We start from the raw sequence: 26,920 nt of genomic DNA, 5'->3' as shown, positions 1-26,920 counted from the left end.
GCCAGCATATGCCAGAGGTGGGCATGGTTACCACACAGCAAGCACTCAATCATGTGCCTCCTGAAGGATCCCTGAGCACTGAGGCCCCAAGAGGGTAGTGAGCAGCAGACGGGGTGAAGCACCTGGAAATGCGCTATAAAGTAACAGTGAGTCGAGCCCACAGGCCCACGTGGTCGTGGCCACCAGTGCTGACCACCTCAGACCGAGGAGCTGTTTTTGGAGAGGTCAGGGTCCTGAGAGTTCAACAACTTATTCTCTCATGGGAAGCCATTAGCTAGAAAACCACTGGTCACATCTGGCTCTTTCAATTTCAATTAATTAAAAGGAAATAAGAGTTAAAAATTCAGTGCCTCAGTTGCACTAATCGTATTTCAAGTGCTTTAGAGCCACACGTGGCCAATGGCTACCATATTGCCAGAGACAATAAAGACCATCATCATGGAAAGTTCTTTCCGACAGAACTGAGAGTGTGGGGCTTTGATTATCTTATTCTCTGCTGCACCCCAGCTTCCACGACAGTGCCTGGCGTGGGACGCAATACATAGCTGTTGAATAAATGAGTGACGGGCTGCTCAATGCCTTTTCAACACTCACTCTACACTTGGATAGCTTCCCACGCTGGGAATTCTGTTTTTCCCTCTTCTCGAGTCAGTTTTGTTAAGTTATATTTTTCTGGGAAATTGCCATTTTTTTCTGAGTATTTAAAAATACTGGAATAAAACTATTCAGTCTATTCTTATAATTTAAATACTATGCTAAATCTATAGCCCTGGCTGGGTAGCTCAGTTGGTTACAACATCGTCCCAATACGCCAAGGGTTTGATGCCCTGGTCAGGGTACATACAAAACTCAACCAATGAATGCATAAATAAGCAGCACAACAAAGTGATATTTCTCTCACTCTCTAAAACCAATCAATCAATAAAAATTTAAACGCTATGCTATATCTATGTCCTTCTGTTTATTTCTAACCACTTATTTATGCTCTCTTTTCTCTTGACTAGCCTTGCCACAAAGTGTGCCTGTTTATTAATCTTTTCTAAGAAAAAGTTTTGACTTTGACAATCATCTCTCATTTATTTTCTGTTTTATTAATTTCTGCATTTATTTTCCTTAATCCTACTCTTCTGGATTTACTTTGCGGTTCCTTCTCTAACTTCTTTGAGTTGAAAGTTAACTCATTCATTTTCAATCTTCTAAATATTACCCCTCTAAACCTATAATTTGATATGAAATAAACATTGTTAGTTTCCAAATTATAAATATTTTTTTAAATTTAACCCTGACCAGATAGCTAGCTCAGTTGGTTAGAGTGTTGTCCCAATAGGCCAAGGTTGCAGGTTTGATCCCTGGTCAGGGCACATACAAGAATCAACCAATAAATGCATAGATAAGTGGAACAACAAATCGATGTTTCTCTCTCTCCCCCTTCCTCTCTCTAAAATCAATCAATAAAAATTTCAACAATTACTTCTTTGGCCCAATAATTATTTAGAAGTGTGTTTTAACATTTCCAATTCATTGAAACATACTTATCAGAATGTATATTTTTAAAATTCTGCGATAATAATACATGCTCTATATTTTGATGTGAAAATATCTGTGATTTCTATTAGTGACAAAGTCACAAGTTCTAACACTACTATTGCCTGTTAACTGTCTTCCTAATTGAAGAAAATGCTAAGTCTCCATTAGAGGTTAGTGAGAATAAGAATGCAATCAACTTTCCCCTCCCCGTTCAGACTCCTGAATTCCAGCACAGATCCCAGGGTTCACTGGAGTTCACAGTGTGAATTTATAACCCACCCACGTTGGCACGGCACGCCCACAGCTCTGAGTCCTGAGGAGTGGCTTAAAAATGTGTGGCAAGCTCCCCTGTCGTCGCCCTGTGGCAAGGGGCACATGTTTTCGAAGACACCCCCTTTCTTTGACGATCCAGTCTTTGAGAGCACTCCCTATAGGGAGCTGAGATTTCCCCCTAGCTTTATGTGGACATAAACCTTTCTGCATTGTGGGCCAGCAAACTGTGGCCCAGGGGCCACATCTGGCTTGTGGGCTATTTTTGTACGATTCATAAGCTAAGAATGGTTTATATATATTTAAAAGGTTGTCAAAAAAGAAGCCCAGTTCAGGGGTTGAGCGTCAACCTATGAACCAAGAGATCATGGTTCGATTCCCGGTCAGGGCACATGCCCGGGGTTGTGGGCTCGATCCCCAGTGTAGGGCGTGCAGGAGACAGCCAGCTGATCAAGGATTCTCTTTCATCATTGATGTTTCTCTCTCTCCCTCTCCCTTGTTCTCTGAAATCAATAAAAGTATATTAAAAAAAAAAAAAGAAAGAAAAAGAAGATGCCACACTGTCCGTGGTCTGCGAAGCCTCACTTACTGTCTGGCCTTCACAGAACCAGGCTGAGCCTGCTCTGTGTCACTGTGGCCGACAATGACCCAGCTGCGCATCAGTCGCTCATCCAGATGCCGGTTTCCGGTTCTCTCTCCATTTGTTTCATCCGGGGATTTCCTGTCTTCCTTGTAAATTCAGCTAAGCCTTAACATTTTAGGGGGTGTTGTAATATTTTATCTAGCACTTCAAGATGCTTATAGTGAGGAGTGTGTGTGTGTGTGAAGATTATCTCCATCCATCTTCTTGCCAGAACCGGAAGAACAAATCTCATTCGTTTCTGCCTCCAGAAACACCTTTAGGTTGATCACGAGCTCCACCTGGGCAGGAATCCCCCTACTTCTGGATGGGGGTGAAAGGCTTACATTGCACACACAAACTGATGGAAATGGGGGAAGCAGACAGTGAGGTGGGGCGTCAGGGGTGAGGGCTGGCCCCCAGAGCCCGGGCTGACCCTGAGGTGGGGGGGGGGGGGGGGGGGAGGAGTTTTGAGGAAAGCAGAGCTCACGAGTGGTGCGTCAGGGAGAAGGGCCGTCACGTGCTCAGGTGGGTCAGAGCCGGAGCACACGAGGCTGAGGGGCGCCTTGGGCAGCAAGGGTCCTGGACTGAGGCTGCGATGGCCCAAAGGAGAGGCCGATGCAGCAGAACAAGTGATGAGAACGCAGAACTCGAGAACAGTGACTGGTTGGGAAACAGAATCCTCACATCGGTTTCAGTTTAAACACACGGAACCGTCAGTCCCAGGGAAGAGCCTGCGCCATCTCCCGCTTGGGCCACTGCAGGGACTGACCTGCAGCTCCTGTCACCCAGTCCAGCCCCCACAATTCAGCTGGAATGGGAATCAGATCTGGCGACTTCCTGGCTTGAAGCTCTCCGATGGCGCCCTAGCCAGTTTGACTCAGAGGATAGAGCAATGGCCAGTGGACTGAAGGGTCCCAGGTTTGATTCCCGTCAAGGGCACACACCTGGGTTGCAGGTTTGATTCCCCAGCCCTGGTCAGGGCGTATGTGGGAGGCAACCAATCGATGTGTCTCTTTCACACTGATGTTTCACTCTGTCCCTTCCCCTCCCTTCCACTCTCTCTAAAAATCAATGGAAAAATACCCTCAGGTGAGGATGAACAACAACAAATTCTCCGACAGCTTCAGCTCAAGTCCAAACTCTTCCCGGTGGTTAGAAGGCCCTGTACAGCCCAGCCCTTCCACCCGAGCCACACTCCACCTGTGGCCTAGCCACCCCTGAGCCACACTCCACCTGTGGTCTAGCCACCCCTGAGCCACACTCCACCTGTGGCCTAGCCACCCCTGAGCCACACTCCACCTGTGGCCTAGCCACCCCTGAGCCACACTCCACCTGTGGCCTAGCCACCCCTGAGCCACACTCCACCTGTGGCCTAGCCACCCCTGAGCCACACTACACCTGTGGTCTAGCCACCCCTGAGCCACACTACACCTGTGGTCTAGCCACCCCTGAGCCACACTACACCTGTGGTCTAGCCACCCCTGAGCCACACTACACCTGTGGTCTAGCCACCCCTGAGCCACACTACACCTGTGGTCTAGCCACCCCTGAGCCACACTACACCTGTGGTCTAGCCACCCCTGAGCCACACTACACCTGTGGCCTAGCCACTCTGGCTGTGGGTCCTCAGTGGGCTGAGCTCCTTCTCACCACCAGCCTGTTCTCTTGCCATTCTTTCCGCCCAGACAACGCTGCACACTCTTGGCCCAGTTAATCCCTCCTCGTCCCCCAAATCTCACGAGTGTCACTCCCTCGAGGAGTTCCGTCCAGACCTCCAGTGGACTGTTGTCCCTCTTGCTGTCCCTCTCTCTCTCTGTTGTGGTCCTTCCTACATCCTAGCTTAGGTCCTCAGTGACTAGCTCCTCCACTGGCCCGTGAGCGTCCAGGCACCGTGCCTGTCTAGTCCACCACCCGACCCCAGTGCTGGGAACAGAGCCTGGCTCCCGAAAGGGGCCCAGCACATTCTTTTTTGTGTAATAAATAACGTACTGAGTACCTGGGCGGCACAAGAGCCAATGAAAAGGACACAGAAGCAATGGTCGGGAGTGAGAGAGAAGCTGAGAAAGGTGTCAAGGAGGCCAAGAAAGGAGACAATTCAACAGGTCAGTGCTGGTCTCCAAACACTGGCACAGGTTCGCAGAAGGGTGGGCGGGTCCGTTGGAACTATTGTTAATTCTGCATTTCTCTTTAAGCTGCTGATTGGTCTTTCACAGAAACTGTGAGTTATACAAATGGTGCCACAGTGAAGGTGTGACAGGGTACACAATACCTGTGAAAAATGGAACACACTTCAGCCATTGACACCAGAGATAGTGTCACTTGATAATATGTGATAAACTGGGCTCTTGTCCAGAGATGAAAAGGGAGACCATGAGAGTAATGCCCAGTAAGACTCTTACATTTCAAATCCTTTCAGAACAAACAGGGGCCTCTGGGGAGGAGGTTCTCAATAGATTTAAGCAAACCGCTGTGCAGAGGGCCAGCGGAGGAAGTCATTCCGAGACGGCAAGTGACAGTGATAAGCAAAGGCCAGTTGTGGCCTTTGGATTCTGTCGGACAAAGAGCAGGTGTTGACACACCTTATCGCCGCGGTCCTCTCTCTGTAAGGAGTGTGGCTTTCCTGGAATGTGACCGCGGCTCTGGCACCTTTCCTGAATGGAGGCTCTCTCCTCTAAAGCATTTCACAGAGGAGCCCGGGCCTGCTGGAAGCCGGGAGAGCTCAGCCATGCCGTGGGGGGGACATTCACATGCGAGGTCTGCGCTGGCTGCCATGGGCGGAGGGGGGAAGTGCAAGGGGGTCGCCTCGCTGAGTTCTCAGCAGCAGAGGACTCTCATCTGTTCCAGGGGAGGGAGAGGGGGTTCTGGGAGGTCGCTCTCCTCCATAAGGCAGGGGCGGGGAACGTCCGGCCCCTGGGCCATGCAAGGCCGGCGAAATCATTTGGTCTGGCCCTGCCAAGGCATTAGGGGTGAGTTAAAATGTTTGACCAAATCCAGCAGCTAATGTTTAAGTTGATAATGTTGTATGGCCCGAGAACGATGTTATAAATATCCACATGGCCCTGGGCAGAAGAAAGGCTCCCCACCCTGCCCAACAGCAAGAGGAAGAGCTGGACTGAACCCCGTGGGATTGACCCTGGGCCACGCTCTCGCCCTTTCTCTGCACCGGGGGCCTGTGTGGGGGACCCTGTCTCCCACAGTGTGGGGTTGATCAGGGAGAGGCCCAGACTTCTTTGGGCTGCAAAGCTGGTATAAAGAGGTTCTTCTTTCTTGCCTTCTCTTTTCTTTCTCCTCCCTTCCTTCCTGTATCTCTCTATGGTGAAAAAATTTAAACAGATACAGAAGGAGACAGAGTATAATGAGCTGTGATGACCGCAGCGCTCAGCTTTAACAAAGACCCATTCACGGCCCGTCTGTGGACACCTCACCCGCTGCCTGCCCCTGCGTTCTTCTGCAGCACATCCCAGAGCCACTCCTGGTAAATACGCCAGTAAGTACCACTAAGAAGGCATCATGAAAAAGAAAACGCCGCCGCCACGCAGTGCGGGGCTCACAATTTCTTAGAGGCGGGAGGTGTCCGCCGCGCAGAGCAGGACCCCGTCCCAGCGGGAGGGCCAGAGCACCCGCGGTGCCAGGAGAACCTGCTGGCATCCATCACCTGGGAGAGAGCACTTCCTTCTCCGGCCTCAGAGGAATGCTTCAACCTCGGGGGCTGGTCCTCCATCCCAGCTGAGGAAATGGCTGACATTTCAGGACGAGGAAAGACAGTCGAACATCTGGGAAGCTGCCAACTTCTCAGACAATGGACGCTCTCTGCCCCAGGCCCGCGCAGGAACACCTGGCGAGCTCCTGACAGCGGATCACTTCCTCCGCTTCACTCGGCCCCGCAGGCGGCGCGGAGGCGGCGGGCACCTGGCGAGGCAGGCTTTCCTTCCCAGCACCAGCGCCCCTCTCGGGCTGGCATGGGGAGCCGCTTACGGGGGCGGACAGAACAGTTTCCTTCGGTCAGTTTACCAGATGAGTATTACTCAACCACTTACAATATTTACAAGTCCAGCCCAGAGCAATTAAAGAAAGATGTAAGAAAATAAACTCCGTTTCAAACAGGGAAAGGACATGAAACACAGTCTCTCAGGAACAGGGTTGTGTTTTCTGAAGGTTGTTCCTCTGGATTAATGGTCCCTATTTCTTCCCAGGGAAACACTGGACCCTGCAAATTATGGAGGCTGTGCTGCCAACACCTCTGCCTCAGCTGAGCATAGGTAACAGCTCCGCGCTCACTAACAAGGAAGAGAAGAGGGGAGAGGAGGAGGCTGGGGGTGGAGAAGGAGAGAGAGGGGTAGAGAGAGACACCTCCATACTGGACACTTCTCCCTTTAGCTGTAGGAAACGTGGGAGATAAGGATGGTGGGAGGGGAGGGGGGTGGAGGGGGAGGGGTGGCGGCAGGGGACATGGAGGGCAAGTTTATCTGGAAGTCTTTTTACCTGGTTTTGTTTATCACAAGGAAAGTCATGCTGGTCGCCTGCTGTTGGTTGTTTTGAACCAAAATACATACTTCCCTGCTGTGTGCCGGCTCTCCCCAGTGGAGCCGTCAGGGCCGACAGACAACTCTCACTCACTGGTAACCCCCAGATCCACGGGGGGCATTGCTGCAAGGATCCTGCAGGTGTCTGCCCAGCTGTGCCCGCCGCTAGGTGACATTTGCTTAAGTATTAGCTGTCAGATGCTTGCAGCAGACTCCCAAGTTAAGGTGGGGAATACGCAGGAGAAGACAAAACTGGAATATTTGTTTTCAAAAGTTCATGTAAATGTTCCCTTTAATCCCATTACTGGGCAAATAAGCGAAGAGAAGAGCAGACGCCTGCAGAGGTGAACATATTGACATTCTGACTTTCAGCTGAATGCCTGGAGGCCTGTGGCCACCCTCCAGGTCCCCCTCGGCCTAAGCTGCCCTCTCGGAGCTGTTTGCTTTGCCGGTTGCCGCGGTGTGGGCACCTGCCACCTACCTCCAGCGCCTACAAGCTCAGGTGCGCTGGGAAACTGCCATGGGCCTTGGGTTTGCCCAGAACGGGTGGTGGGTGGCAGGCCCCGAGTCGACCGTGGACTGTCACACCAGGCCCCACATGTTCATTTCCCACTATAGAGCTTCCAGGAGACACAGTGACCAGTCCTCCCTGACTTGCTGAGTCGGCTCTGTTCTTACCTGGCCCTCGCCCACCCCTGCAGGCTCGCCCTCTCTGTTGGTGGTAACCCTCCCTTGCACTCAGCTCAGAGGAGCCCATCTCCTCTGCTAACCTCACATCCTCTTTCCCCTCTGCTTCTCCTCATCCCTCCCGCTGCACCCCCCCCGCCCCCCGCCCCCCACCAGGGCCAAGGCGCTGCACTCAGCTCAGCTCCCACTCCTCCAGCAAGACCCTAGGCCCGGCGGGCGTGGCCCCTGGAGTCGGGTAAGCGCAGCCAGGCTGCTGCCCTTCCCCGCCACCCTCCATCTTTGCACTCAGATTATCGCTCATGTCTCTTTCTTTAGGTCGCGAATCTCCAGGGACAGGTCATGTGGTAGAAGGGACACCGGTTTTAGGAGTCAAGGGACCTGGCTTCGGACCTGCCACTTTCTGGCTATAAGATGCTGGGATGTTCCTTTACTCTGAGTTCCAGCATCTGGAAAACAGCCGAAAATGCTGCTTCCGTAGGCTGGTGTGAGGGTCAACAAGATGAAGCACGAAACTTCTAGACCTGAGTTGGCACGCCACCAACGGGAGCTCTGGTGACAACAATCATTGCTTGTATAACCCACTGCCCGAGAATGGCGCCTTGTGTACGGCAGAAGCTCCCTGAATGGCCTGGGAGAGCGCCGGCCTCTCGGTTTAACAACAGAAATAAAATGTCATTCATCCCAAAAGGAAGAGGAACGGAAGCAGAGGAGCACCTGGGTGGCACTTGGGTAGGAACAGAGCCCGATTCCAGCCGAGCCTGGCGGGGTGACGGCGTCCAGGAAAGGTAGGCAGTTCGGGTGGGATGTCTGGCAGATCCGTGTCGGGCACTGGCCACGGGAAGGACAGCTGTGCTGGCTGGGCCGCTGGCTGAAGTCAGGCACCGGAGCCCGGCCCAGTGGGCGCCAGGTGCGCGGGGCGGTAAAAACCGCCCAGGGAGGGCTGCTGGGAGGGGAGAGCAGGGCAGGGGCAGCGAGAAGAAGGTCAGAGCGAACCCAAGGGGGTGGAAGATCGCAGGAAGCTCGAGGGAGGGCGGCAGTTGTGCCCGGCACCGTATCCTGCTCAGCGGCATGGAGAATGGACGGAGAGGGGCTCAGGGCCCGGGAGCCAGGCATGTTAGCTATGATGGCACAAATAACAATGACAATGACAACAAAAATAGTAACAGGAAGAAAAGAAGGGGAAAAAATAGGAGCTACTGTTATGCCGTGAGGTGCGTGTGCACAGAGCCCTCCAGTGCTTAGATTCCTACTATTCTCACTGTACGGCAGAGGGGCTGCTAAACAAAGCTTCCCCCAACTTACAGGAGGAGACGGGCTCAGGCTGGTCACGCCACCTGCCTTGAGAGCCGCTGGAGCAGGGCCGAAGGCAGGGCTGGACGGGCTGGGGCGCATGGCCAGTTCTCTGGGCAGAGTCAGGTGCAGCTGGAACCAGCCTGCAGCCAGGGCGCAGGGTGGGAGGGGGCGAGGGAGGCCACGGAGTCCTGGCCTGGCCAGCGTCCTGCACCCGCTTCCTCGGGCTCAAGGCGCAGGGGTCATGTGGCGCTCGTCGGGGCCCAGGGCCTGGCCCGGGCCAGGGCTCACTAACCTCTGGCTCCATCTGCAAAGTGCAAGCTTCTGACGGTAAACACCACGGCCTTCCCGAGGTGGCTCTTTGGGGGGAGCGGGGGGGCAAGCCCGGACCCCGTGCCTCTAGGACAGGCGTGAGCTGAGGTCGATGGGAGGACAGAGACCTTCCTACGCTGGCACTCATCCCTGCCCTCTGACGGCCGGGCCCCGTCCCTGGGCTGGTGCCTTCTCAGTGCAGACGAGAGGTAACGCTCCATGTAAATAGAAAAACTCCAAGAGAATCAACTCGCAGGGGAGGGCTGCTGCTGGGGGAGAGGAGAGCAGGAGAGGCGTGTGCTGCGGGGGGAGAGAGAGAGAGAGAGAGAGAGAGAGAGAGAGAGAGAGAGAGCAGGAAGCAGGGACGGTGACCTGAGAACAGGGGGGCTGGGAGGAGGAGAAAAGCACTTGCCCAGAAACAGGAAATTAAAAGGAAGTAAGACTGTACGAGCAGGCAGAGGCGCGGACGAGGCCTAGTGAGAGGCAGGCTCCCGGGTGCAGGCATCAGGGGCGGGCACAGCCACAGGGCGGGGGGCGAGCACTCAGCCAGCAGGCCCCGTGGGAGGGCTCATCTCACGGCCCGGGGAGGGTCAGGCCCAGGAAGGGGTCCCAGTGCACAGCCCACGCGGGCAGATCAGTCAGATCAACCACGCTGGCACTCAGCAGTCAGATCAACCACGCCAAAGCCTGACCCAAGAGATGCTCATTGAGCGCCTGCTGTGGGTCGTGCCCAGTGGTGCAGAGGTACACGCTGGCCCGTTCAGGGCCTCCCAGCCTCAGAGCAGAGGCAGAAAAATCAGCCCACGCTGCCTCCCCCAAACAAAACAAAACAAAACTATAGCCTCTGCAGACGACACCTCCTTAGAGAGCCTGCAAAGACTCGGCCGTCTTGCTGCTTCCTGCCAGAGCGGGCCCACTAGTTTCTAGGCCCATCCCCATGCTCATCCTTAATGTGTTCTTCATTTCCCTTCCCCGAAATAAGTTCCCCCAGCAATGGCCACAGTTCTGCGGCAGAGTCCAATTGCAAATAGATAACCCATCACATCGGCAATCAGAGGCAGCCCAGGGCGAGTTGTCACGTCGATAATTTAATGCCCATTCGCTGGCGCTATCAATGTTTGCTCAGAAACGTCCCCTTGCTGCCCGCGCGGTGCCCCTGGGAATGGGAATCTGTCTGGAGTCTGGCAGGAATTCAAGTGTCTTTGACAAGACAGTCGGGACCTCTGTTATGGATATCTTGTTTTGACAACTCCCTCTTGACTAAGTGTCAAAAGATTTCGGGATGGCTCCAGTCAGGCTGTGGATTCACCTTTCCAGCCCCTCATCTGGGCTGCAGGACGGGGAGCCGTCACCTGGCATCGGCCAGGGAGGCGGGCTGGGCGAGGCGGGAGGTGCTGCTGCCCAGTCCTCACTCAGGTTCAGAGAGGCTGGGCAGAGAGTGCGGCCATCAACACAGTCCTTTCTCAACACAGCACACGATCATCCATCTGATTTTTTATTTTTAAAGCAAATCATTTGACCAAGATGCAAAAAGCTGCTGGGTGGTAGATCTGAACTGAGCCTCTGAATTCCAAACCTCAGAAAAGCACGGTGTTGGGTGAGAGAGGGAGCCACGTCTGTCCAACCTGCCTGCCTCTGCTGTGCACAGCTGATGGGTCCAGCGGGGAGCTCTGTTCCCCGGGAGTTCTGGCTTTCGGACCGAGCAGCGCTGGGCTCGGTCACAAACACGGCCAGAAGGTCCCAGGACAGGCCTCGGTTCCGACTCCTCCTGAGACGTGGCTGGCCCAATGATCCCTGAGATTCTCACAAGTAACCCGGCGTCATTCAAATAAATTACATGTTGTTTAACCTAAACGCGCCAGTCATTTCCTCTTACAGTAACCGAGACCTTTCAGGAAAGACACCATCAGCAGAAGTCACTGTTTGTCTCTAATTATTTGGAAAAAATCTGAGTAACCCGAGAACCCTTTCGCTTTGCCCATTTACTGCTGAGAGGACCCTTGCTGTGAACGGCCAGGTCCCGAAGGAATGCTGCTACCATGAGCGCCTTCTCGGAGACCAAGCTCTTCTCGCTCGGCCACAAGGCCTGGGGCGTCACAAGGCTGCTGTGGGGAACACCGTAGACGTCCTGGATCCAAGTGAGTGAACAGCGGAGCAAAGATGGGGCAGGAGAGCTCCTCTGTGTAAACCAGCGGTTCTCAACCTGTGGGTCGCGACCCCTTTGGGAGTCAAACAACCCTTTCACAGGGGTCTCCTAAGACCATCGGAAAACACATATATAATTACATACTGTTTTTGTGATTAATCACTATGCTTTAATTATGTTCAGTTTGTAACAATGAAAATACATCCTGCATATCAGATATTTGCATTACAATCCATAACAGTAGTAAAATTACAGTTATGAAGTAGCAACGAAAATCATTTTATGGTTGGGGGTCCCCACAACATGAGGAACTGTATTAAAGGGTCGCGGCATTAGGAAGGTTGAGAACCACTGGTGTAAACAAAGCTGACAAGACCCGCCCTAGGGGCCCCTCCCCCCCGGGGCGCACCACGTAGAACCAGCAGGGGTCTGAGGCAGGTCCCTGGGGAATGCACACTGGTCCTGCCACCACAGTGCTTTTCATAAGAGCCACATCTACCATTCGCTGCTCAATAAACGTTTAATCAACAAATGAAACAGAAGGCCCCACTCCTGATGAGGTTAGGAAAGCAAAAACGATATTTATAACCTCTGGATTTGCACCTCTATTGGCTTTTGATTTAACAAATATTGATTGAGCCTGTACAGGGCTCCAGGCACTGTTCTAGGCACTGGCGACACAGCACGAACAGAACAGACAAGAATCCCTGCCTCCACCTCACTGAGCTGCTCTGTGTGTGTGTGTGTGTGTGTGTGTGTGTGTGTGTATTAAAGGGTGCAGTTGGTAAAGATAGACAAAAACCAGAGTAAGTAAATTGTGCAATGTGCTGATTAAGTGCTAAAAAGAACATAGAGCTTATCCTCTTCGCACTGTGGCCCGAGGTGGCAGCTCAGAGGCATGGCCCCTTTCCCTCGGGCCCCAGGAGCAGGTGGGGAAGGAGAGCTAACATTTTCCAGAAACTGGCCACCCCACAGTGGGGTTTGGAAACATCGCGGGAAGATTAGGGTGCCTTCCTACGGGCACCAGGAGACTGGCATCTCTGAATGTTAATAATATGTAAGCTTAGGAATAACACATTACGAAGCTTTGCTGGAATGAAGGGTGATGTAATGACAACTGGAAACAGAAAAGGGACTTATTATGGAGCAGAAAGGCGAGCGGAGAGGGAGAGCGTGGGCACCCAGCACTTTCCAGGGCAGGGACACCCTGGTCGGGGAACTCTGTGCCCACCTGGTCTGCGGGACACAGGATCTGCCACGGGGTCGGGCGCAGAGCAGCGACACACCACTTCCTCCTGATGGGTCTCTCCCAGATGGAAAGTGTGCTTCTTAAGCTGGCGGCCTGCACTGGGCTTTCACTTCAGCTCTGGCTGAGGGTCACCCAGTACCGGCCACCAGCTAGTTGTGGTGGGAGAAGTAAGATGAAATCAGATGCAGGATGTCACCCAGAGTCTGCCAGGATCCTGGCAAAGGCATTTCAGCTGAAGCGGGGACAGCTAGCACCACTTTGGTATTTTGGGTGGAGAGCCACTCTGTCATCTGGGAGGCCACATCTGCCCCCACTAATCCCAGCATTCCGTTGGCCTCCAAGGTGACATGGATTATATATAACCAAGAGCAGAAGAAAGATGACTGCTAAGAGCTGTGGGAGAAAAGAAAAATAAGGGCTGGAGGGAGAGCCAGACGGGGTCCTTTCACTTTAAGAGCAGAGTCATTTCCCAAATAACCAGAACAGATGTCAGGATCACTCAGTCTGGCCGTGAAGCCTTCCCCATCATGGCAGCAGAGAAATGAGTTCTCCTGTGTTCAAAGGTCCCCTGCATCCAGTGGCCACCATCAGGCGACTCGAGTTCGACTCTGTCCCACTGACCTCCACCCAGGTGCCACCTCCCAACTGCAGCAGGATGACGGAGGCCGAGTGTGTGTGTGTGTGTGTGTGTGTGTGTGTGTGAGAGAGAGAGAGAGAGAGAGCGCGCATGCGTGAGTACAAGCTTTGCTCCTTTGGAGGCCCGGAAGTTGGCTTCATTCAAATCAAGGGGCTGAACTGGGTAAGGGATCCAGTTCTCTGAGCCTGAAATCAGGTGGACACTCCTAACCCTTAGCTCCCAGACTGGTCCTGGAGAAGAAACAAGGTCAAATGCTTGGTGCCGAGCACACTACCTGGAACGTGGCATGTTCTCAAGTGACGGCAGCTGCGATTACCACCGACTGGACACTGCTCTTGCGACAAAAGGGCAGGAGACACTTTGAGCATCATGTCTGGACAGGAGGCGCTTGGAGCTGCCCCCTCTGTGATCACATTGGCCGTGCACATCTCCCCCACTGCACACGCCAAGAGCGCAGGAGAAAGGGGCGCTGGGAGAGGCTGCCACTCCGCTTGAAAATCCGCTCACCTCACTCTTCAGGCTCCATCACGGAAAGAGACTTGGAAATGTGTGCTTATGCAAAGTCTTCCAAGACCTACAGGCCCGAATGAGTGAAAACACACAGCGAAGAGCACTGCGGCTTCTGTTTGCTCTCGCAGGAGGGACGTGCCTCCTCTGCTCAGGTGCCCAGGCCTCTGCTTCGGGCCCGGGAGCCCTAACCTAACGGTGCTGCTGCTGCAGCCGGGGCCTGGTGGCAGCGACGGAGTGAAACGAACAGGCGCGCGGTCAGCTGCTGGTTTTTCATTAGTAGCAGGAAGGGAGCCATCAGAGTTGTGAGCCCCATGGGCAGCACCAACACTGGTAGAGCGAGAACAGAAAAGAGCCTTGGAAGCCGCTCTGCACTGGGTCATGGAAAAAGGGCCTCCTACCAAAAGCAGCACCAGGCTCGCTGCTCCGTCTGGGAAATATGCAGGCGCAACAGGGACAGTCGGGCTGCAGGGCGACACTACAGGCACAGTTGCACGTGCAGTGAAGGGCTCTCCCTCACGGCAGGGAATGCGGCCACCACGTCACCTCCTGTCAGTGCCCTCCTCAAACACTTCTCCGTCCTAGACGAGTCCTCTGTGAGCAGCCAGAGGAGCCATAATCTGGCCTTGCCAGAGGGGGTGCCGCTGAGTATAGTGGTGACTCTCAAGGTAGCAACAAAGGTGGGCGCTCCTGAGAGAAAACTTAGAGTGGACACTGGGTGCCCTCAGAACCCCTGACAGCTCTAGTGATGTCACCAGTGAGCCCACTGAACAATGGGCAGATCCCTGGTTACACATTCCAGAGTATGACTGGCCTAAAAACTGTTGTGCAAAGATTCTATCAGCAAGAAGAATGAATAGATGTGCCTGAGGCCCTAGGATTCATGCAGCAGAGTTGAAAGACCGGGAAACAGCTGAGGGAAGCGGCTGGGAATACTCTCTAGAGAAGTGTGGCTTATGTCACTGTTTAAGGATAAGGCCACCTAGGCAGAAGGCCTTCTCCTCTCCCTTCCTCCAAAGGTGGTCAAGGTGGAAAGGGCGTGGACCATAAAACACTGTCACAGAAAGGCACACCGATGACCACAACTGAGCTCCATGGGCCACACACCAGGCTGTTCCGGCCAATCTAAGACAAGTGCCAGTCACATCCCAGGCATGAAACCACCGAACAGCTGCCCTTCAAACGCGTGTTGTTAGTGCAAATAATAAAGGTGTCTGCAGATAATATTAAAATGATGTCATCAACTTCTCCTGATCTACTCTTCCGAGAAAAAGTAGAACAGACCATTCAAAATGTCAGATTTGGCTTTGAAATATTTGTTGGCTTGCATGGTCTGTCAGATATTCCAGAAATCATTTCAAAGGAAAATTAAAAAGTTGAATTATGACACTTTCCCAGTGAAACAACCCAGCGTCCCCCCTTGGCCTCTCGTTCTCACATGCCGCCCTCCTCACGCCTCTGCGCTTTGCAGGGACGGTTCACGCTGTTTCAAGCCTCTGCCGGCTTCTATGCACCCGGAACCCGACACCAGCTTTAGGCCTCAGCTCAGAAATGCACCCTCCCCAGTGCCATGTGGCTCTCAAGCCCAAGGCAGTCTTAGAATGGCTTTTCTAGGCTTCTTCTAAATACTGAAAACATAGATTACAAAAATAAATGTATTACTTAGGTAAATTGACTGGGTTCATGGTTTAAGTCTGTAGGTTCTTTGCGAAGTAGGTGACCAGCACACACATCATTTAATACACACGCAACATGCTTTTGTGTTTTGGTTGATTGGACTCAGTTGTTTACATGGTTTAGGTTCAAATATTGCTTGGATATTAAGAGTCAGTAGCGTGGATTTCAAATGACATTTTTACTTGGTGGTAATTAATGTAGAGATATTCTAGCAGCTAGAACAGTACTTTGCACAGAGTGAGTGTTCAATAAATGTGTTGAAAAATGAATGAATAAATGAAAGAGTATAAATTATCAATGAAATGGGTTATTAAGGAGCACTGGTTCTAAAGAACTTTAAAAGAATACAAGTAAAGTAAGTACAGTTGCTATTGCCAAACTCAAAATATATTGCCCATTAGTGGTTAGTAATTTGCATATAAAATTTTAGGATAATATATTCTATGTGTATCTTTAAAATAAATGAACAAAGTTACATTTTAGTGAAATGTTGGGATTTTACCAGACATTCACGGGTTCATGGGTTTCTTTCTAACACAGATGATACAGACTCAGAATTCTCAGCCAAGTAGACCCTTTTTGTGTCGAATCCAAAAGCTCCAGTTCAGATTTCATTCATTCCCTGTAACTTTTTATCACCCTCTATTTGCAGATATTCCAGAGAAGGCTATTACTCAAAAAATCACCTCATGCTAGAAATGCCATGCTTATGTTTAGAGCAGTACTGCTCAGGGCACGACCTCAGTGCAGCGGCATCACGGATAATATTCATAGATTCACCGATAACGGTCAGAAAGGTAACTTTAGGGGCCCTGCCTCACTCCTCCTGAGTCTGAGCTTCTGGGGGTGGGGCCCAGGAAGCTGCGTGTTAACAAGCCCTCCATGTAATTCTTCTGGCACTAACGTTTGAGAACCAGTGGTGTGGAGGTTAGGATCAAAAGTTCACTAGCAGTTCTCTGCGCTATATAATCAAATACCACCTGTTAACGCTAGGAAGAGCTGTGGCTTTCTCTGGGCACTAGGAAGACAATGAGCCGGGGTCCCCAGCCGGTGGGGAGGCCACTATCCGGGGGGTAAGAGAGGCACCACGGACTGTCCTTGGAGACACAGCCTCACGAGGAAGAGGAGCAGCCAGAGTTGTGCTTGACACACAAACTCGTTTGCTGTCACAATTCACCCCCGACCCCACACCAATATTACCTTGGCCTCATTCCCTCTGACAGAGGTAGTTCTGCACTAGGAGGTCTGCAGGACCAGGCAGCTGCGGGAGTGACCAAAAGCTGCTCTCACTTAAATGAGAGCCCGTGAATCATCCCCGCTGGGTTGCCAGACTTTTCTCTTTAGCATCGGGTTGAGCCAGATGGCCTCCCCTGCTAAGGAACTCTGACCCTCTTCTTGGTCACAGGAGCCCAAGGGAAGGCCCGAGAGAGGAAGAAGAACCTGAGATGAGAACTACGTGGTGGAAGAAGCTGGTGGTTCAGTTTTTCAAAGGCAACGGCAGGATTGCAAGGGGCCAGGGTGACCTTCCTTTTCGCACATCCAGGGTCCTGGTCTTGGATACCGTTGGTACTGCTAGTGTGCCCGAAGAATGAAGAATTGGGATGCTCAAGCACTGGGTGCAAAATAAGTCAAGAGGAGATGCTTTGTCACTCACACACAGCTAGTCACAGCTGCCTGCCATCCCAGAGGGTCCCCCAAGCCAGCATGCTGGAGAGCTGGCTCTCAAGCCCGGCAGACTCGCTGCTCACAGCCTTCTTCGAACACTGTGGTGAGGAAATGAGAGCGGGAATGTCTGATGATTAGTTCCTTATGGCCCTGACATTCCTGAAGTACACTCTTTACACCCCTGGAACACTTCTGCATTCTTGATAGCAGGACTGCAGTGTAAGTTTTCCTTTCAGAGCACTGTCTTTTATTGACTCGCAATATCCTAGGAGCGAGACTTGCCTCCCCCTCCTCACGCCCCTCCTTCACCACGGCCACGCTCTCCACGCCATTCCTTGTTCTCTTTCTAAGAATGCAATAAACATTTCAGCACGATCTTTTCAATCCACATTATTTATAATATTCCGAACATCCATCGAGCCTGGCTAGAATGCTTGGTAATAAATCAAACTTAACAACAACAAAAGAGGAAGGGGGGGGAAATCGCCCTTTGGCTAGGCTAAAGCCTGAGACATTTCATTCCCCAAAGGGTTTAGTTATGTTGGGAAAAATGAGATGGGGATGAGACTCAAGGTTTAGAATGACAGAGCCAGGAACTCAAATCTATAGGCATAATCATAACTTTGTAGAAATCGCAAACAAACTGACCTCCGAGGGGTGTCAGGAGGATAAATGAGATACGTGGGAAGCACTCTGAGTGCCGCATAAAAGCAACTGGAGCCCAGTTCTCCTCTCGGGGTCCAAGAGGTCATCTCCTTGGAACAAACAGGCTCAGAGCCTCAGAGTCTTTGCTAATTAATATCCCTCCACAGGCCTGAATGTGTGTTGTGGGGGGCGGGGGGGACCTCGAGCCCTGAAGTGGGGCCTGCCACAGGGCCCAGCAGGCAGTGAGATTACGGCAGCCTGGCCACGCGGTCCGGCTCCAGTAGCCACCCTGCGGGCGGTGACCCTGCCCTCCCTTCCCCACCAGTGAGGACCAGCCAGGCCACACACAGCCAAGGTCTCTCCACATCGATTCCGCTCCGGCCCGGGGGTGGGAAGCGGAACTTGTCCCACACCCATACTGTGTGGCGCTGTGTATAGTCTGACTTTCCCCTCACCAAGAGGAATCTGGCTCAAGAGCTCGCTGATGATTTCAAAATTTATCTAAACAAATGTGGAGGCCAGCACAGGCTATTGGCTAATTGCATAATTGGCCTGAGGCCTTCCTGCGTTGGCGATGTCCCCACTCGCTCCGCATCTCGCCCTGGAAACCCAAGCTGCTCAGCCCGCCGTGGAGCAGGCGTGTGTTTACGTGGCTAGACCTCAGCTCAGCGGCTCCGCTGGTGTATAGTCTGCCGAGCTCGGCCATCGGCCCGTAAGTGGTCCCTCTGACAGTTTCCTGGCTATGAGGTGCCGCTGCTTTTCTATTCTTGCTGAAGACATCGAATATTCGATCAGAGTGACTGAATCATAACGGTCTTTTCATCGTGATGGTCTCAGGCTGGTGCTGGGAAAATGACCCCAACTGGCTGGTCAGGAGACTTTTCTATAATAATGTCAGGTAAGAAAGTAACTTTTCTTATTAAAACTGTCAAGGCTGCCAACCAATCTAGCTTCAGCACAACTACCACGTTGCATTGCAACTTAAATTGCTCTTCTTATAGGTCAGATTTTGTCACCTGCTCATTGGACTGGGTGGCAGGCAGGTCTTGACCAACGTTCTAAAGGGATTTGGTACCAGCTTTGCTTGTTCATCACTTCCACCAGTGTCCAAAAACAACAAACCAAGTTTATGGATGACAGCCACGTTTGTTTAAAAAGTCTTCTAAAACCCAACAGCTTCTTTCTAATGCCCCCCACGTCACAGGAACCACAGCGTCTTCATCGCTTGACTCTTACAGTTAATGGTCTGTTTACAACTTCCACTCCTGCTGCTGCTGCTGACACCGAGCCCTCTTCTCCGGACTCCCCGGGCTGAGTGGTTTACCCAGGCCTCTTGGGTTTCTTCCTCGGTACATTTCCACTCTCACCCCAGCACCCAAGGGACTTCCTTCCTCAGCACTCACCTCCTAGGCTGACCTCCTCTACCCTGGGAGCTTCCCCCATCGCTCCTAAATAGAGGCTGGCGTGCCTGGTGCCGGGAGGCCGCTGCTGCTCTCTCTGCTTCTTCCTTTCGTTCCTCTCCCTGTCATTCTCCCTTTTCCAACTTGACCCACTTATATACGCTATCTTCCTGTCTTTACTCATAGAGAGTCATTGACATGTAAGGAATGGGCAAGCCCATGACTTTGCAGCCACACAGCTTTGGTTCTAAGCCTGGCCACCCCACTGCCCATCTGTGTGATACGGGCAAGCTACTTTGCCTGTCTGGGCCTTACCTACAAAATTGGGGGAACAGTAGCATATATAATGAACTGGGCATGGTATCTGTAACACAGTAAGTGCTCAATAAACATTCACTTGTCCTATTACAGTGTCTTTACCAGGCATGTTTTATGGTGTGTCCAAAGCCCCTTCAAATGGGATCTGTTTCGACCAAACCTCTGGTTGAGGGGTGAGCCAGGGCAGCTGTGGTTTGCACCCCATGATCCCACCCAGTGAGCCAGAGTGCCGTGGGCATACAGACAGGTCAGCCAATCCACAGGCTGGCCAGCTGCCCCTGCCCATTGTAGCTTGGCTCACGAAGCTGAACCGGGCCAACAGGTTCTTCTCTCCAGAGTTGAACTAGGAGATAAGGAGCAAAGGAGGCTGGCCAGCTCTGCCTTGCTTCCTAACAATGGCAACGTGTCCCTGTATAAACCCACCTTTATTGGATAATGTGAGTGACTCTGTCCCCCCCAAAAGATCGCCCAAAGAACAAAAGTTTAATCAATATCTATCTCATGCCACAGATATATGCACTTTAAGCAACGGATGGAATCTGACTAAAGGAATAAATTTTGGGTCATTAGGAAGATGGCTGGAAGGCCTTCTGTCCTTTAGAAATTAGGCTTTTTAAGGCCATCGTGAGATATTTAAGACATGAACAAGGTCGGCTTTAGTCAGAGTCACCTTCTGGCATCCACCCCATTTCACATCCAGATTTTACAGTGTCTGAAGGTATAACCAAAACAGAAGTCTTCCCAAGTCAAGGTGAGTAAAGAGCACACGCTTTTCTGGGTAACTTCCTGGTCACTCTGGAGAACGTCCCCACCTCTATATCTCAGATGAAAACTCCTGAAGCTTCTGGGGCACAGGTTGTGGGTGGGGCTACAAGAGAAGGAACAGTGGGAAATGGCAGCCGGTGAAGCTTAGTGAGGGCAGGACTTAAAAGGTTCAGGATGGGACCTCGGCTGAGTAAAGAGGAGAGAAGCTAGTCCTTCTCCATCTATCGCTAACGAATTCTGTATTGGGTACCATGTTAGGTGCTGGGAATACAACAGTGGTCAAGGTGGACTGACACCTGGCCCCAAAGAAGTTACATGCTAATGGGGGAAACAGACATCCAGATAATCACACAATGAAATAATTACAGGTCACGGATAAGTGTTTAGGAACAAACGAGGCGCTATGATAAGAGCTACCATCAGGGAGTGGTCTGATATGGCCTTCTGTCACACAAAAAGCTGGGCAAAGACGATCCCAGTTGGAGGGAGTAGTAACCACAGAATACCAGGGGAGTTCTCAGACTGGAAAGGGAGCCACTGTGGCTAGAACTGGCTGATGAGGAAGAGAGAAATCAGCATGAGTTTGCTGCTAGAGCAAGGGACTAAGTTCTGTAGGGCCTTGGAGGCCAAGGCAAGGAGATGGATTTCATTCAAGAACAAGGGAAGCCACTGATGGGTTTACGCAGGGAGTAGCAATATCTCATTTGTGTTATTCGGACACTCATGCCACTGTGTGGAGGCTGGACTGTAGGGGGCAGTCTTTGGGGACAAGGAAAGCCAACAAGGCCTTCTTGAGAGAACTCTCACAGCACCGAGGCACGAGGGTGGGGTGAAGGGGTGGTGGCAGTGGAGATGGGGCATTTGAGATATATTTTAGGATAGAATTAACAGAGCTTCCTTCTGGATAAGAAAGAAGGCTGTGATGATAGAAGGAGAGGAAACAAGATTTCAACTTGGAATAACTAGGTCAATGGCGCCATTAACTGAAATGGAGAGAATGAGGGGGGTCTGGCCACACTGCACAGGGATTCAAGCTAAGATGCAAATATGCAGTTGGATGATCAGTCTAAATCTGAGGCTCAGAAGATAGAGCTTGCTGGGCACAAAACAGAACTCCGGGACATCTGCTGTAGAGCTGTGTGAGGGCGAGAGATCCGCAGGAGAGGAGACACAGGGGGTCCTGAGAGTTGTCACGAGGAACTTGGGCAATGGGGAACCTCTGAGAGGCTTTATTTAGTGGGGAGAAGTGGTGGTGGAGAAAAGGGCTGATAAAGCAAATCCACATTTCCCAAAGCTCACACTGGCTTCAGTGTGGAGAACAGATTGGGAAGGAGCAGGATTGGAGAAAGAAAGATGAGTTAGGAAACAAAAAGAGTAATCCTGAAGGTGACAGCATCTGAAGGACAGAAGGACAGAAGGGTACAACTTCCACAGATGCAAGGAGGGAGAATTAGCAAGAACAGACATCTGCTTGGACGTGGGGCCTGAGCGAGAGGGGAGCGTCAGGAACAACTCCTGAGAATTTGGCTTGAGAACCTGAGTGGCTGGTGGTCTTGCTCATCAAAACAGAAACAGGGACAGAAGAGTGGGGCTGGAGAGGATCACGGTCCAGTGTGGGCCTCTTGGGTATTGTTTTGAGCAAGTTTTGACAGCACAATATTATATTTCCTTTTCTTCCACTGGGATTACACAGAACTTGTCTGTTGGGCTAGCGAGCCACTGAGGAAAATTTCTTGTTCTGGGGTTGGAGAGGGAGGGTTGGGGGGAAGACCTGCATCTACTGTCGGTATCCTAAATGTAAAGCAGATAGAGTCCCTTGCAGTGATTGTAAAAGTGGTAAAAGGCTCAGGTGTGGGTCCAGCGATGGCTAGTAGAGGCCTCCCGGCAAGGCCCTCCTTGGGGTTTTCCGCCCACACTCACGTCAGAAGCTCAGTGCGATGCCACTTTCCCATGCCCCCTTCTACCCCCAGACTCCCAGGTACCCACTCTATGTTTTTGAACATTTGAAAATATTTGGGTTGGTTCTTGATGATACCTTCTTACTAAATCCCTCCTCTTTGACATCCTAGGATGCATTCCTTCATTCGTTATATTCCTTCAAACATTACATTGTTTTAAAGATGGCAAGAGAGTTTTCAACAGAAAGGCCTATAATTGGAAGCCATGCTTTTTATTAATGAAGCATCAGTGCCTCCAGGTTTCTGTTTTCTTATAGATCGGCCTCACCCTGGGCCATAGACTCAGCTCTTTATCACGGTGTCGAGAGAGGTCGGCCAAAGGGAAGGTCACTCTTCCCTGTGCTTCACACTGCGCTCGAAACCTCCTTGGCCAAGAGCAGAACTGAGAGTCTGCGCTCACCTGCGGCAGCGCACCCACCTGCAGGAGGGAGCGGGGAGGGGAGAGCCAGGGAAGAGCTGAACTTACAAACCTGAAGACATGAAATGAGCGAGTAGCGCTATGGGGGTGAATGTTCTTCTTTACCCCAACGGGAAAGCTGCGTGCATCGGTCATCCAGCAAACGGGCACCTAAGACCCAGCACAGGATGAAGCAAGAGCACCGACGTGCTTGTTGTGGAACCCAGGAGGGGGCACCAGGGGGTACGAATGCAGAGCACTGAACAGGTGTCCCCAACAGGACACATGGGGTTCACAATGACAGACCCCAGATCAGAAGGCGACCCCGGGCGATCAGCACCCCAGAGGAGGTGCTTTACAAAGCTCCCACGGCCGCCCGGAGGAACGTCTGAGCCCTCTACCACCAAATGGTGCCTTTTCCTCCCACAGCCAGTTGTGGAGAATTAGAAATTACTTTTCTTAAATGAAGGAGGCTTTTCCTTTCTAGAAATATTCAACCTTCTGTGTTAGAAGCAGAATTCTCAGAGTGTTCATTTCATGGGGGTCAAGCCTAAGCTCAAGAAGAGGACGCACTTTGCCAACTTGGAACGTAGAGCCTTTGTGACGGAGGGAACGCCGCCCTTTCGTTTCATCAGCTGAGATGGCATGCATCTTTTTAAATTAAAAACAATTTTCTTAGGCAACTCAATGTTTCCAACAAGTTCTGTCTACAGGGATTAGATTATAGTTCTGGAATTATTTTGTTAATCAAACACAAATTTATTACTGTCTATTCCAAAAAGCCTGATGGAAATGGTGACCTGAATAATATTCAAGGGTTTTCTTTTGAAGCTGCGAGCCAGCAGTTACTATTCTGGAAAAGGCAATTTCACTGGGGTGCGTTTCCTCAGGAGAGGAAATGATTTTTGAGAATACTGAAGCCTTTTTTATTCTAACGCAGGCGAGCAACACCTGTACACAATCTTTCTAGACAACAATAAGACTTTTCTGAGGTTTCATGTCATGACCGTTTAATTTAATAGCTCTGAGAGTTTAAGCAGGACACTAATACCTCAGTTAACTGGCACGATTGGTGAACTGGGGATTCCAGTTAACTTAATTTTTCCATCCACTAATAGTAGCCCATTTATGCAATGAAATTTCCTCGGCAGGATGCAGGGGCTCTGGACATCTCTTTCCAGGTATGCACAACTGTATGTTTTGTCTCTCAGTTTTACATTTTTTTAAAAAGAAAAATCAACATTCTGCCCTCCATAAATCTTCAAATTAGTAAACCAATAAGCAACCACATATAAGAAGGGGAGGCCTGGAGCGGGGAGAGGGAACGAAAGAGAAAGAGAGAGAAAAAGTTTAACTCTGATAATCTCAGCTAAAGAGAACCAACCTAGGGAGGAAAATAAAATCTTTCTCTCGTCCGCGCAGCATCTGTTCAGCATGTTGGGCACTGGCCTGCACCCAGGGACAGAGGTGAACAATCCATGGCTCTTTACCCTCAGAAGCCCACAGTTTACATATAGGTAAAATCGAAAACTTCAGAAGATATGAGACATGACAAGTGTTTGAAATTTTTTCTTTAAAATACGCATACAAAGCGTATTTTATTGCTTTTGAAAATTCAAAGCAAATGAAATGCATTTTTAAAAAATAATTAGTGAAAAGAAAATAAATGGCAAGTTGTCTCTAACCTTTTAACTAGCAGAAGAAGGACTGATTTTATGTCTTGACGTCAACTTAGGAGAATTGAAAGCTTCAAACGTTCTCAGAAATGCACCAGGTAAATGGGTAAAAATAATCAAAAAATGTTCTGATTTGACTTGCATGGGACCCAAAGACTCTCGGTCCTCCTCAGTCTCTTGCTAGTTTTATGTTTTAATTAACAGATGCAAAGTCTTTCAAAGTCACGGTGGGGCGTGGTTTCCTCCCTCTGATGGTTTCCAGCAGGCAACCTTGGCCTCAGGATCTTAAGTTTTCCGTGATACTGGGCTCCACGCTCCCCGTTCCCAGGCCCCTCCTCTCAGGAGATCCTGAATCAGTGGTTCCGGGATGAGGCGTTGGAACTTGGATTTTTAGTAAGAATATCACGTGATCCTTATCATCAAAGAGACTTGGAAAAGATGGCCATGGACAATATAATTGGCCTAAGAACGGACAGCAGATTCCCAGGCCTCAGGAGCCGGAGACCCAGGCTCAGTAAACCTGGGGTCGGGTTCAGGAATCCGCATTTATAACACCACCACTGGAAACATATGGTCGACAGAAAACTGCCCCTGTTGCTGATGAGCCGCCAAACTCTAATCTGCAAGTGTTGGACATAAAACAACCCGGATCAGGAGGCACCGAGGTGGAGATCCGGAGTAGCGACAAGGGGGGCATCCGGGACATCTGGGTCCCCTGCGCCCCAGGCTGCTTTCTGCAGGGCCTGACCTCACCTTCATGGACCGCTTCTCCAAGACCTGCCTCCAGAAGCCAGGGCAAGCCCAAGCATTATGGGTAACACAGTGCCTGTCTGTCCCCACACGAGCAGATCTAGGATGCCCACGGGCGCAACTCCGGCAGTCTCAAACGGCGATCGCCTGACGGAAAGGAACACAAAGGGGCAACATGTCTTTTGGAACGGTCATGGCCGGTTGTAGCATGCCTGGAAATCGCAAATGAAACTATCACATGTACCGTCGCCCGGTCATAAATGAACACATTGATTACCACACATTCTGCCAAAATGAACCTGTCTTCACATACAGTTGCTAAGGCATTTGTGCTCAGAAAAACAAATACTTTAAAGACAAACAATACTTTCACATTTTCCCCTCAAAAGTGACTAATTTACTCAGTGCCTCTGGGAAGCTGTAATGACCCTCTTCTGGAATCCCCATAGAACTCACTGCATTTCCCACTTGCTCATAACCAGGCGAACCTCCTTAGGAATGCCAAGGGAAATAGCGGACTTGGGAAAGCTAGAAAAAGAGGGAAAACAGGGCAAGATCCTAAGTGGGATAAAAACTCCACTTGAATGCTTCCCTATGAAGTCAGTCTACGTTCTGTCCAAGTGGTTGAACTCCGAAAGCCCCTCAGCAGCTCCGCTGCCTCGACTTCAGATCTCTGCCCACACCCCACCAGCTGGAATCGCAACTTAAATATGCAGCATGAAAACAAAGTTCCTGAGCTGTTGGCACAGGAAGACAGAAAGGCACACGTCTCAGCCCACACACACACACCGACTGGCTCCTACATATCAGTGTGCAACACGAGTGTTTTGGCTTTGGGAGAGATACTGTCTGCTGTGGGGTGGGCTGTTACAACAAAGCTTGTCTTGAATACCGCCTGAGCTGACGGTTTTTATGCACATATAGTACGGTGCACATGGTTCTTTTTCACTTCGGACAGAAAAAGCACGTTTTTAGCACAGGTTGTGGGAGGCTTTGCAGCAGTATTTCACCTCAATACATCTTTCAAGTTGATAGCCTGTAAGCTCACGGCTTTGGTTCTCGTCCTCAGCCTCAGACAACTCTAAGCTGTCCACGGCAGCTGCAGAAACCAGGTCTTTAAATAAAATAAAGAAATAATTGCTCAGGGAACAAAGGGAAGGGGGAAAGCCCTGTGAGCTGAACTACATGCCCCGGGGACGGTGTGTGGTATGTATTCCTGATTAATACCGTTCAGTGTGGTGAGGAGGAGTCCCCGAGCAGCCTCCGAGGCCAGAAGTGTGATGCGGCCGCAAGGGCGTGAGTTCCAGAGGATACCTGGGTCCCACCTGCAGCTACGACAAAGGGCCGCACCTCCCAGGGTCTTTGCCTTAACTCCACTGTGGGAGCAGCATGCCTGCCCCAGGCTGTGATGAGGCTGGAGGGATGATATATGTGCGGTAATGTGCTGATTCTGTGAAACAGCAAATCCACCGCCCACGGTTATCTCGGCCCCTCCCCAACTCCACCCACAGGGGAACGTGGTACAAACCCATAAACCAAAAGAACAGGGCAGAAAAGGATATCCAACCAGATACAGCAATAACATGTTGAGAGAAAATGGACAGGTGGTAAATGACTTAGAGTAAAAGATGAAACAGTGATGGGGAGACGGGACCCGAAGGAGAACATTGACTGGTGCGCTGGGTCCCTGGGAAGGCTCAGAGATGGGAGGGGCGGGTATTTCTGAAGGAGGAGCTAAGAGCAGGGGGACTGGTTAAGACTCCATGAGGACCAGTTCCACCCCAGGTTCCCCATCACCCACACAACACAACTAGGCAAACCACCTCCTCACTAGCCTCTCGGGGAAGAGGCTCAATGGAGAAATCAGGCTAAAGGGGTTCAGAACATGGGGCGATGGGC

General features: G+C 51.1%; 1 protein-coding gene and 1 long non-coding RNA gene across 2 annotated transcripts in view; one reads left to right on the top strand and one right to left on the bottom strand.

The window, feature by feature from the left end:
* Positions 1–26,920, bottom strand: part of STX8 (syntaxin 8) — a 236,132-nt gene that overhangs the window by 1,226 nt on the left and 207,986 nt on the right. The window lies entirely within an intron of this gene.
* LOC138994711 (uncharacterized) lies at positions 8,193–17,465 on the top strand. The gene is made up of 3 exons (XR_011468464.1): positions 8,193–8,414; positions 16,100–16,244; positions 16,853–17,465. It is a non-coding gene; the product is annotated as an uncharacterized lncRNA (long non-coding RNA).

This window comes from Myotis yumanensis, unplaced genomic scaffold (genome assembly GCF_028538775.1).
Source record: "Myotis yumanensis isolate MYYU_CA2020_CCGP unplaced genomic scaffold, mMyoYum1.0.hap1 SCAF_16, whole genome shotgun sequence".
NCBI classification, from domain to species: domain Eukaryota; kingdom Metazoa; phylum Chordata; class Mammalia; order Chiroptera; family Vespertilionidae; genus Myotis; species Myotis yumanensis.
Note: the sequence above shows the minus strand (reverse complement) of the source record. Positions and strands in the feature narration are given on the sequence as shown.